This window comes from Callionymus lyra, chromosome 4 (genome assembly GCF_982586985.1).
Source record: "Callionymus lyra chromosome 4, fCalLyr1.hap1.1, whole genome shotgun sequence".
NCBI lineage: Eukaryota > Metazoa > Chordata > Actinopteri > Syngnathiformes > Callionymidae > Callionymus > Callionymus lyra.
This window is the reverse complement of record NC_141821.1, coordinates 25,639,912-25,649,509: the sequence shown is the minus strand read 5'-3', so window position 1 is coordinate 25,649,509 and position 9,598 is coordinate 25,639,912.

Here is a 9,598-nt window from a genome sequence, read left to right as displayed (position 1 = left end):
CCCATTGACGAGCCGGGGGAGCTTTGGTAGACGGTGGTCTGGACCAAGATGTTACGACAACACTTAATCTTTAGAGGATTGTGACAGGAGCAGCTCGCTCCTAAGAATGTTCTTTAACATCGACTCAGGGAGGAAACACTTCACCGCTGCATATAGAAAAATCATTATAGCTCGCAGCCACTCAAGCAAGCAACATGTTGGCCTGTCAATCAAACTCACAGCTCATCATGGAACGGAGGGATACAGTTTAAGTAAGGCTTCAGTGAGCGTGATTGGGAATAGTGCTGCAGGATGGAGAGAAGCAGGTTTTAAAATTAGATTCTATAACTAGCACTGATTTCGATTTGTGACAACATTATCCTTGTTCATTTTGTCTAAATGTCTTGGTTTTCGTCCTTTTCTGTTGTTTTTTTTGTCCTACCTTGTTCCCAGGAAGGGGTTTGCACTCCTGAGCTGACTCGTGGTGGTCTCTTCTCTACTAAAGTAGCTCCAAAGCAGGAAGAGATGAACAGTTTATTGCATCTCCTGACCAGGTTTGGCTCTATACTGTTCGCACTGAGAACTTGACTGTTGGATATTCCTGAGACTGTTCCTGACCTTGTTTTCTGTTTAAGTAAGTTTTCTTGTGTTTTCCTAGTTTCCTGGTCTGAGTTCCATTCCAGCCTCCTGTGTTCTCTTGGATTCTGTTTTTATTTGAGTACTAGTTGGAGCCCGTTTTGGATTTACCTTTACGGCAATTGATTTATTAAAGACTTGTGGATGCTCGTCTTTGCAACTGTTTCTGCTTCTAGGTTCTCTAGTGCTGCACCACAGTGGCGGCAGGCCCACAGAGGGCGCTGGGGTGCTGCCCTCCAACCAATTTGGCGTTTTTTTTTTATTGATTTATCTTTCTTCATTTTATTTATTATTATTTATTAGTCTTTTTTATTTTAAAAATAATCTTCAATATTGAGTTGTGTATGTTTCAGAAGCCACATAGATAAACTATGTTTTCATTGATTAACGTTCTGATTATAATCTTGGTTTGTGTCGTCATTCATCATATCCGGTCCATCTGAGAGTGGAAGAATGAAGAGCACGTCAGTGACGTCACGTTTCTGTAGCTGATACCAGTGCAAAGGCAGCAGAGAAGCGTCGTTTAAAATGTTGCTTGAGGTTTTTAAACCAAACTTTTTTTTTAAATTATTGTGCAGTATATTTGTGTGTGTTTGTGATAATTTGGTCGATCGCATCTCTGGTGTCCTGGTGCAGAGGATAGGTTGTTGTGTTTTTTAAATGTCTTTTCATTTGTATCTAAAACAGGACAAACATTATTATTCATAAGTAGTTTAAAGTGATTAGATTAAAGTGTTAATCTCTACATATAATACAGACAGACGGAAGGACGGACGGACGGACGGACGGACGGACGGACGGACGGACGGACGGACGGACGGACGGACGGACGGACAGATAGATAGATAGATAGATAGATAGATAGATAGATAGATAGATAGATAGATAGATAGATAGATAGATAGATAGATAGATAGATAGATAGATAGATAGATAGATAGATAGATAGATAGATAGATAGATAGATAGATAGATAGATAGATAGATAGATAGATAGATAGATAGATAGATAGATAGATAGATAGATAGATAGATAGATAGATAGATAGATAGATAGATAGATAGATAGATAGATAGATTGATAGAATAGTTTGTCCACAAGTTTTGTTGGGAGCAAGAGAAGCTCAGGATGAAGGGATGGAGAATAGATAAAGCACCGATCAGGAGGAGAAGCCACGTTTTCTGCAGTTTTATATTTACATGGATGACAGTTGCTCAGTCTACTCACCAGGTTTAACCATCTTAATGATCCTCCTGTTTACGTTGAAGACCAACACACTGGGAGCTCATATATTTGGACCACGACTCATCTCAAGGACTCTGTTGAGTAAAGGTGTCATAAACAGTTTTACCTTCACCCTCAACACACTGACTAATTGGTTTCGTGTGGAGCGCAGAGATATGAAAGTTGGAGGAATCGAAACATTGCGGCAGCAGAAGAGCAAAAAGTCAAACTAAAAGTTGTACATTATAAATCAGGCCTGAAAATAACTTTAGCTCCAAAAGTTGAAGTTTTGAATGTGGCGGAACAGAGATAAGGTCTATGTGTGCGGGAGAACCAGATGCTAGCTAACATATTTATTTATGTTTGATGTGGAAACAGGAAGTGCGATAAAGGAATATGTTCTGATAAGGAACAGAAGGTCAGGGAATTGTCAGAAACGACGAAGACGTTATCACAACAGGCACATGGCAAAGATCAAGTTGTAGGAATGTGAAGGAAGGCAGCCGCCTCTGAGCCGATCCTGGAGGATTTAATTTACACATGAATTGCCAAAACGACACTACTGCGCAACAACTCGTATTATCAACACAAACATTTCAGCAACACAGAATGATGTGTCACTCACCGAAATTCAGTTTGAACCACGTCTGAATTTATTCACAGTTAAGTGTTGATCCTGACTTTTAATGGAACAAAAAAAAACAAGTTATTTTTACTTAGATGAAAAGGATATATATTTATTTAAAATGTTGTTTACAAAAATTCACCCGACTTTGCTTATCATTGAACATGTTGAATCATTATCTCTTGGCTCGATACATAATGTCTGCACTATCTTATCTCATACTAGTATAATATTGATACGCAAAGCCAAATGAAAAGCGCACATTCGTTCTCGTGTATCAATAATAACTTGTATTAATATTAAGACATACACAATCGATTTCCTCTGTACGTCGTAGAGGTAAACAAATGTTCAATATTCACTACTTGTTCCGGTTATGAATCTATTGATTCTGCTGCTGCAGAAACTGAATACTGAGGTCAAAGTCTTAATTAAAGGTACTACTCGGGATTTTTGCATTCTTTTTTTTCAACTTAAATAAAGCTTGAATTAAGGTTTATAGGTTTTGTCTCAGAAAACATTTCAGTTTACAGCAGTGGAAGGCGACACATTGTCTGAGACCAACCTTTGTTGCCTAATAAACACACACAGGTTAAAACCTCATCACCCATGTCAAACCTATGGACCAGCAGGGGCCACATTGAGATCTCAGCACTAAGTTCGTATTGAAGGGTAGGTGAGAACCACAATGAGAGTGTCCAACAGTTTGACTCATCATCCGTATGATTTTTTCCCATCAGCGCCTCTTGACCTCTAATGGTACCTTGATCACAGTCACTCTGAGGGTCTACGTCTCTCTGGCCCTCATTTCAATTCTTCTTTTCTTAGCTCACGGCTACGACAGACGAACAAATTACTCTCTTCTGATGAAACACCACGGTCCACTTTGGTGTCATTATTCTGCCGAGGTTGCAATTATATGTGACACCGAGCATTTCAGCGTCTCTTCGCCTTCCTCCTATGATGAGGATCATACAAATGGCCCGTGTAGCTTCCCAAGAGAGGAAATAAATAAACTTTATGGATAAATTACATCATAATCATAATCATCATAATTACAACACTGTAAGTTTGGAACGATCTTCCTCTCCCTCTGTGTTTGATGGATCTACTGACTCCTTCAAGAAACATCTTAAGACATTTTTATTTGTACAGGCTTTTCCCTGATTTTCTGGGACTCCTGTGTTTGTCTTATGTGTCTTGGCCTTTTACAGTATATATTTTAACTGTGTAATGTTTTTGATCGTTAAAGCGCTTTGTGACCCCGGTCTAGAAAGGCGGATTACAAATGACACTCACTTACTCGCTCACTTTTTCTCCGAAAGTAGCTTGATTTCTACACCGCAGCAGCAGATCACATTCGTATGCACTCTTATTTTTGAACATCTCCAACAGGAAAACATCACTGACGTTTGAGTTTGCTCCATATATACCTGCTCCAAACCTTTGACTATGGCAGATGGATAGCTGTGTTCATTAAAAGAATAAAAAATATGAGAGAGATTGAAGAAACAATATGAAGTCCAAGTAGTGCATCTCTCGTCGCAAAGATTCTGAAGCTCAAAGCTGCATAATTGTCCACATTTATACGAATATTCTTCGCTTAACCAGCTGATGGTCTGGAAATGGAAATCCCAGCAAAATCCCAGTCGTCCTCCTCTTCTCTGGGAGAATCACATTTTAATCTTAATTCATCAACAGCTGATGTTGTCCTGCCGTCATTATGACCAGTGAAAAAGTCCCAGAAAGGACTTTTGAGTTCAAATAATTAAACAGGTGATACAGAAAAAATAATTAACTTTGTGTGTTCTTTGACGGTGGGAGGAAACCAGAGTAAGCCCACACAAGAAAGACCAAACAAACAGGACATAAAAGTGGCTGGATTTTAATCTCTGTCATAAAGTAGAGCAACGGAGGCGACAACAAGTCCCCCGTCCGAGAATATCCCTTCATTTGTTTATTTTCTGCTCGCCAGCGTCTCGTTAGCGCTCTGCCAGGGCGTGTCTGCCAGGCTCCGGCGGGTCGCCGCTGACAGGACGACAAAAAGTCTGGCCTGGAAATCACAATTGACAGCCTTGATGATAAAGAGCCAAAAAGCTATAAGAGAACAACGACGAGAGTTCAGAGCCGTGTCAGTGAAGCCTTAGAATCCAGAACAATATCCGCCAGGCTCTGTTTGTCTCTCTCTCTCTAACTGTGATGAATGTGCAGTCAACAGAGGGAGGAATGTCAGCCGCCAAAAAAAAAAAAAGGGAATGGTGAAGAAGGGAGGACAAGAATTGACCTATATTCAGAAACAATCATTTGATTTTCATCGAAATGGATTTGGTGACGCACAATCGTCCCTGGAGGCCACAACAGGGTGAAGCGGGGATATGAGGTCCGTTCATGGGGGCAGCAGCCAAACCAAAGTCAAAATCATTTTTGAAGAAAGTGACCACAGGGTACATGTTGAGTGGATTTAGAGGAAACTCCTTCACATGGAGGTGACAATTGAGCCGGGATCACAGATGGCAATTATACCATTCTTGTCAAACTTTTAGCACTGAATCTGAAGGGGAGAAACATATATATATACAGTATATATATATATATATATTTTAAATGCCATCAAAAACATTATTGAAATCTCAAATAATTTAAAATAACAAAAAATGTTTTGTTATCTTGAGTAAAATAATTGAGTTTTAAAGAATGTATTCCTTAAAAAAAAAAAATGTTTACATGAATCAGTTATGAATCTGAACCCAAACAATAAATAAGCCTTTGATCCCAAATGAAAAAGAAAAAAAAATCACAAGAGAAGTTTAATATTTCAATACGTACATCAAAGATCAAGTTTAATTATCAACAACTACGGCCAGTGAGATGACCATAGTTGTCCCACAGAGACAGTTGGTTCATGTTTTCTTTAAACTGATGACAGTCACAGGACTCGTCTTTGATCAAAGGTGTTTGTTGGAGGTTCAGTCTGTCTGTGGTTCACCGGCTCTACCTCATCGCTTCAAACAAGTCACTTTGTCTGATCAGAATCACCAGATTCACTGCACGGTCCACCACAATTGGAGGCAGAAGCTTCACAAGCTGCAGGGCAACGTAAATCATGGAGCGTTTTAACAACATGTTCAACCTCGACTGAGGTCCTACAATCATTTGAACATTATAGTCAGCAAAACTACAGAGGCGGCCTGTTATGTTTTCGGGAGGATCTGTGGAGAACCAGCAACGTGTTTTATCACATGTTGTTGCAGTTTTGTCTTTTATTGCGAAATAGGTGCTCGAGGCCCAGGAGCTACATCTGGCCCTTTTAATCCTTTAGCATGTAATTAAATCATGAAAGTGAAATTGCTGAAAGTGTCCAGTGACATCATGATGTCAGCTGACTCTTGTAAAAAATCACTGTTCTGGTTCTCTAGGATCTGTCCTCAGCCTTTGACACAGTTGATCACCAGATCCTGCTGAGAAGACTGAGGGATGAAGTGGGACTGTCTGGGTCTGTGTTACAGTGGTTCTCGTCATACCTTTCTGAGCACAGTTTCAGTGTATCTGCCAATCAAATGAGGTCTGAATCAGCGGATCTGTTGTGTGGAGTCCCTCAATGTTCTGTTCTAGGTCCTTTATTGTTTTTGCTGTACTTGAGCAACCAGTACCTGGATAAAATCATTCAGAGATTTCCTGATGTTTCTTAACACATTTTGCTGATGACATCCAGCTCTACTGCTCTTTTGATCCAACTGAGCCCCAGAGGCTGAACAGCTTAGTCAATTGTTTGCTAGAAATCAAACAATGAATGAGTGAAAACACTTTGAAGCTAAATGTGGATGAAACTGAAACTCTGGTTATTGCTCCTGATGATACGGTTCCAGGGTTGATTCAATACTTGGGTGACTTAGGTCAGTCTGTCAAACTGAGCCTGAGAAACCTGGGTATTGTATTTGACAAAGACATGTCTCTAGTTCAACACTGCAGAAAACTGACCAGAAACATCTCTAAACTTCTGTTAAACAGTCTGATTTTCATGTCTTAACAAGAAGGAGCTGTCTCGCCTGCAGTTGATACAGAACTCTGCAGCGAGAATTCTGAGTCGCTCTAGTAGAAGAACTCACATTTCTCCGATCCTTAAAACTCTTCACTGGATTCCACTATCTCAAGACATTTTTATTTGTGCAGGCTTTTCCTTGATTTTCTGGAACTCCTGTGTTTGTCTTGGTGTTATCTTGACCTTTTAAGTAGATATTTTGACTTGTACTGTTTTGATTGATTAAGCACTTTGTGACCCTGGTCTGGAAAAACACTCTGTAAATATAAATTACTTACTTACTTAAATTCCATTAAATAATTATTAAAAAATCACCAAAAATGAGATAATCTCAAACCCATTTCAATGGTAAGATGCACAAATTCACCGTTTCAACATTGCCGACAGGCAACAGGCTGATAGTAGTTGAATGAAAATATAGCATAAACCTGATCTAAATCAAAACCAAAACCACAAAAAAAATATAATATGTACATTTTCTTTCAAAAGGTACATTCACAACAAACAGTAGTGATGGGTTGATGACGTCCCATGAATCAGCTGATGCTGTATCATGATACAGTTTTAAAGACCACTAGATGGCACCCTCAGTGAAAATGATGCCAGGTTTTATTTAATTAGTAGATCGGAGCGAGTGACATTGAGTGGTCTTCATGATCATCATTATGCAACAATCATAATTATGCAACTGATGCAGTATCATGAGGCCTCATCAACACATCACTAATAAATATTCACTCAATAGATTCTAGGAAAGAGAGAGATGCGGCGGTATGGAAGCGTTGTTGTCGACTCTATGAGCGCGCGTTCATGGAAAAAGCTCAGATATGTGATTCCATTTTCTGTAAGCATGCCTTGTAACTGAATCACACAGAGTGAGAACTGACCAAAGCAACAAAGTTTTGATCCTCATGACTCGATGTCTGATGAAGTGTTTACAACTTTGTTGAAACTATTCTCCAAATTCTAGGTTGGTACATGAACAGCTGAAACAAGAACAAGAACAGGCTTTAAATTGTGGAAAATATTGAAACAAAAAACGTGTTTTTCTTCTTCTTTTGATTGATTCCGCATATATACACTAAAAATTAAATACGTATACACTGTTTATTTCAATTAACATACATTAACTTTTTCTTTTTCCTTATTTTTTCTCAGACAAATGATGGCTCTGCTTGTATTTCATAGAAAATTTCCCAGAAGCGTAAGAGGTTGTAATTGTAGCTCTCTAGAGGCTGTAATATGTAACATTAATGAAAAAATAACATTTCTGATCCAGTTTCTCTTCCCAGGTCACCTCTTGATCGGCTCCGCTTTCCCAGCGCTTAATTCAAACCCCATGAGCGCGCAGGAAAAACAAACAGATCACAAACCCTCTTTGATTGTGTGATTGGTTTTAATCCAAATGTTATTTTGCCTCATCACACAGTGACCCGAGCGTCCTCGTGCGACTCATCACGATGTGGGCATTAAACCATTCGGGGCCCCGACATGGAGCCGCTCGTCGCGATGCTCGTCGTCAACAACACCGGTGTACCTGTCACATGCCGGTGGTTAAGAACACGGGCGACGGCCGGTGGTCACGGCGCCCTCCTTCTAAACGACTCACACTGACAAGTGACAGAGTGCTTACTGCTGTTGTGCCGCCTGAGCGTTCAGGGATCCCGCCACGTTTCCCCCCCGCCATCAATTTAGCTGGAAGTGAAGAGAGGGTTCGGGTTGGCGGGCCCATCATTGAAAGGTCACGGGTTTGATCCCAGGGGAAGTGGAGGCAGGACATCCATTAGCTGCACTGCTGCCACTGTTTTAACCTTTTAGACCGCCGTCTGATGACCCGACGATGGTTCAATATTCCTCTTTTGAGTCCACAAAGTGTTTCTCAATCAGGTCCACTGTGTCTAAACTTGCTTCCTGGTAACAGTTCAACTGACGACTCTGAGTCATCTGCAGGTGTCGGTTGAGGAGTTGTCAGCCTCTATGCGACCGGGGGAGTCCCTCACCGCATTGATGGGCTGATGAAGCTTATTTTCAGTTTCCAATCCATGTCACTCTCTGCTCTATAATCTACTGCTTTGAACAGTTATTCTAGTGAGTCATCTGAGGGCGCCACCTACTGAGCTGTATAGGATGCATGACGCTACATCACCACAACTAGGTCATTCATTGTACACAAGAGGTGGTTTATGTCTCCAGCCAAGTTCATGTATTTTTGAAGATTCCAAATATTCCAAATGTTATATTGTATAAATGTGATGTACAATATATGAGTGTGCCAGAACCAGAACCTGCTAAAACAAAAAATTCACTTTCAAAGTCTACAGTTTTAAATTTAAAGCATTGTCTGATTTTTAGATATATTTCTTGATATCTCATATTATTTATCCATAATAAAATAATACTATAATATGATAATAATAATAATAATAATAATACAAAATAATAAGCAGAATGAGTGCACGAATAGACTCAAGGACTCATTCATTCCTCGGGCTATTAAATTGTACAATTCTGAGTTCGGGGGCAAGAGTGGAGTAAAAGTATCATGATGTTCTGTTATGTTAGTCTTTGTATCCTTTGTCTTTGTTCTTTATCTTTAGACTTAGATTGTATCATCCTGTTAGTTCTCTTTATTTCTCTTTGTTCTTGTTCTTATTTTATTTTGATTTATTTTTTATGAAAAATTGCTGTATTTGCTGTGGCTATTGGAAAAAAATAATTTCCCGAAGGAGAACTCCGGAGGGATCAATAAAGTTATGCCTAAACCTAAACCTAAACCTGAAAAAAAGCCAAAATATTTTCCAGAAGAATGTGTTTTTTTCTTAATTAAATGAAAACTGCATAAGGTAATAACAAAACAACAATTAATGTAATCTTAAAAAAAAAACTAAAAAAAAAGTTTAATCTGTCTTTTATCAGACTAAAAAACACATTAACTTCCAAAATAGGTTGCTGTAGATAACAGGTGCGATAGGCTTAGAAAGAGGCTCCTTTAACCCCCCCATCTAATTATCCTTACCTTATGTTAGCTTCAGATTCTTCATCAAGCAGGTTGACAACCTCCCGAAGCTTCGTTGTTGTTCCTATAAGATGATCA